The following is a 4094-nucleotide window of genomic DNA, read 5'->3' on the forward strand; positions in this document are numbered from 1 at the left end:
ACGGGACATGTCGGCAAGGCCTGGGTGTTCAACCCCTCATCCCCTGCCCACTTTCTTCCACCTCTCCCTTTGAGCGCCAGGGAGGTTCTTATACAGGGTGAAAAACATGGTTCAAATGGCTCTGAGCACTATGGGACTTAACTTCTGAGGTCATCAGTCCCCTAGAACTTAGAACTACTTAAACCTAACTAACCTAAGGACATCACACACATCCATGCCCAAGGCAGGATTCGAACCTGCGACCGTAGCGGTAAACAGGGTGAGTCACCTAACATTACCGTTGGATATATTTCATAAACCACATCAAATACTGACGAACCGATTCCACAGACCGAACGTGAGGAGAGGGGCTAGTGTAATTGTTTAATACAAACCATACAAAAATGCACGGAAGTATGTTTTTTAACACAAACCTACGTTTTTTTAAAATGGAACCACGTTAGTTTTGTTAGCACATCTGAACATATAAACAAATACGTAATCAGTACCTTTTGTTGCATTGTAAAATGTTAATTACATCCGGAGACATTGTAACCTAAAGTTGACGCTTGAGTACCACTCCTCCGCTGTTCGATCGTGTGTATCGGAGAGCACCGAATTACGTAGGGATCCAAAGGGAACGGTGATGGACCTTAGGCACAGAAGAGACTGGAACAGCACATTACGTCCACATGCTAACATCTTTTTATTGGTCTTTCTCACTGACGCACATGTACATTACCATGAGGGGTGAGGTACACATACACACGTGGTTTCCGTTTTCAATTACGGAGGGGAAAAGAGTGTGTCCCGACATGTCAGGCCAATAGATGTACAATGTGGTGGCCATCATTTGCTGCACACAATTGCAGTCTCTGGCATAATGAATGTCGTACACGCCGCAGTACATCTGGTGTAATGTCGTCGCAGGCTGCCACAATACGTTGTTTCATATCCTCTGGGGTTGTAGGCACATCACGGTACACACATTACATGGTGGCCACCACAATCTAACTTCTAACTTCTGCACCATTTCAGTGCAGTAATGTGTTCATTGTAAATAAGTATTGTAGTAGTTCTATTCTATCGCTATTACTTTACAAATAAAAAAAACATTTTTTTATATTTTAAATTCAGTGCATTAATGCGATCTTAGTAAATGAGTGTTCTAAAATAATCCTTTCATACAGCGCTCATTAAAAAAATTAGACGATCATTCCACTTGGAACCTGTGGAAGGTACATTAGCTTGTTTTACTTGTAAATATTTGTCATGTATTATTGTTTTGCTGACATGTTCTACATCCTGGAGGACCTTCTCACTACGGATCAATTGGAATGTAAGTAAATCTAATCTGATCAAATCTTTAGGCAACTGTACCTCTCGATTGGCATGTAGCGTTGTTTTTTTTTTTTTTTTTGGACTACAATGGAAAGCAGTTGGAATTCGTTCGACAATTTTTGTCGTAGGAAAATGACAGCCAGGGCCCTTTCCTTTACACACACATCAAAAAGATTGGAAAAGGGCACAGCTCATCCCCGTTTTCAAGAAGGGATGTCGGACAGATGTGCAGAACTATAGACCTATATCTCTAACGTCAATCAGTTGTAGAATTTTGGAACACGTTTTATGTTCGAGTATAATGACTTTTCTGGAGACTAGAAATCTACTCTGTAGGAATCAGCATGGGTTTCGAAAAAGACGGTCGTGTGAAACACAGCTCGCGCTATTCGTCCACTAGACTCAGAGTGCCATAGACACGGGTTCCCAGGTAGATGCCGTGTTTCTTGACTTCCGCAAGGCGTTTGATACAGTTCCCCACAGTCGTTTAATGAACAAAGTAAAAGCATATAGACTATCAGACCAATTATGTGATTGGATTGAAGAGTTCCTAAATAACAGAACGCAGCATGTCATTCTCAATGGAGAGAAGTCTTCCGAAGTAAGAGTGGTTTCAGGCGTGCCGGAGGGGAGTGTCGTAGAACCGTTGCTATTCACGATATACATAAATGGCCTTGTGGATAACATCGGAAGTTCACTGAGGCTTTTTGCGGATGATGCTGTAATATATCGAGAGGTTGTAACAATGGAAAATTGTACTGAAAAGCAGGAGGATCTGCAACGAATTGACACATGGTGCAGGGAATGGCAATTGAATCTCAATGTAGACAAGTGTAATGTGCTGCGAATACATAGAAAGATAGATCCTTTATCATTTAACTACAATATAGCAGGTCAGATACTGGAAGCAGTTAATTCCATAAATTATCTGGGAGTAGGCATTAGGAGTAATCTAAAATGGAATGACCATCTAAAATTTATTGTCGGTAAAGCAGATGTCAAACTGAGATTCATTGGAAGAATCCTGAGGAAATGCAGTCCGAAAACAAAGGAAGTAGGTTACAGTTCACTTGAAACTTCCTGGCAGATTAGAACTGTGTGCCGGACCGAGACTCGAACTCGGGACCTTTGCCTTTTCGCGGGCAAGTGCTCTACTATCTGAGCTACCCTAGCACGACTCACGCCCCGTTCTCACAGCTTTACTTCTGCCAGTACCTCGTCTCCTACCTTCCAAACTTTACAGAAACTCTCCTGCGAACTTTGCAGAACTAGCACTCCTGAAAGAAAGGACATTGCGGAGACATGGCTTAGCCACAGCCTGGGGGATGTTTCCAGAATGAAATTTTCACTCTGCAGCGGAGTGGGCGCTGATATGGAAACATCCCCGTGGCTGTGGCAAAGCCATGTCTCCGCAATATCCTTTCTTTCAATAGTGCTAGTTCTGCAAGGTACGCAGGAGAGCTTCTGTAAAGTTTGGAAGGTAGGAGACGAGGTACTGGCAGAAGTAAAGCTCTGAGGACGGGGCGTGAGTCGTGCTAGGGTAGCTCAGATGGTAGAGCACTTGCCCGTGAAAGGCAAAGGTCCCGAGTTCGAGTCTCGGTCCTGCACACAGTTTTAATCTGCCAGGAAGTTTCATATTAGCTCACACTCCGCTGCAGATTGAAAATCTCATTCTGGAATACAGTACACTTGTTCGCCCATTGCTTGAATACTGCTCACCGGTGTGGGGGGGATCCGTACCAGATAGGGTTGATAGAAGAGATAGAGAAGATCCAACGGAGAGCAGCGCGCTTCGTTACAGGATCATTTAGTAATCGCGAAAGCGTTACGGAGATGATAGATAAACTACAGTGGAAGACTCTGCAAGAGAGACGCTCAGTAGCTCGGTATGGGCTTTTGTTGAAGTTTCGAGAACATACCTTCACCGAGGAGTCAAGCAGTATATTGCTCCCTCCTACGTATAACTCGCGAAGAGACAATGAGGATAAAATCAGATAGATTAGAGCCCACACAGAGGCATACCGACAATCTTTCTTTCCACGAATAATACGAAACTGGAATAGAAGAGAGAACCGATAGAGGTACTCAAGGTACCCTCCGCCACACACCGTCAGGTGGCTTGCGGAGTATGGATGAAGATGTAGATGTAGATCCTGCGCCAACAAACTGCCGATACCATCTGAGACTGCGCGGCCCCTCCCGTTGGAGGTTCGAGTCCTCCCTCGGGCATGAGTGTGTGTGTTGTTCTTAGTATAAGTTAGTTTAAGTAGTGTGTAAGTCTAGGGACCGATGACCTCAGCAGTTTGGTTCCTTAAGAATTCACACACATCCGAACATCCGAACATGTTTCATCCATTCGGAGGATCAGTTTGGTACATCAACCCGAGAAATTTTTGCACTGTCATAATGGAATTGCACTCTGCAAACTCGAGAACACAAAATGATTCCTGCTGCGGAGTAGCCATTTTATAACATATGACGGTAACTAAGCAAGCAGTAGACAACCGACATTTAGCGACAATGAATATAAACTAGACAATGTATTTTTCCTCCAATATCCGAGCCATGTCGCAACGATCAGTAGTTTTGACAAGATAATACTTTGTAATGTACATTCTTTTTGAAATGTATAATGGATTGTAGATCTATGGAAACCTATTCTCTTCACGTATTGATCCTGATTTCCCTCTTATAGTGACAGTGGCTGCATTTTCATTTTCTGAACTAGAATATGAGAAGTGTATCATGGGCTGTGGGAAAACCGGAAAAGAGGA

Source organism: Schistocerca nitens, chromosome 4 (genome assembly GCF_023898315.1).
Source record: "Schistocerca nitens isolate TAMUIC-IGC-003100 chromosome 4, iqSchNite1.1, whole genome shotgun sequence".
Taxonomy (NCBI): domain Eukaryota; kingdom Metazoa; phylum Arthropoda; class Insecta; order Orthoptera; family Acrididae; genus Schistocerca; species Schistocerca nitens.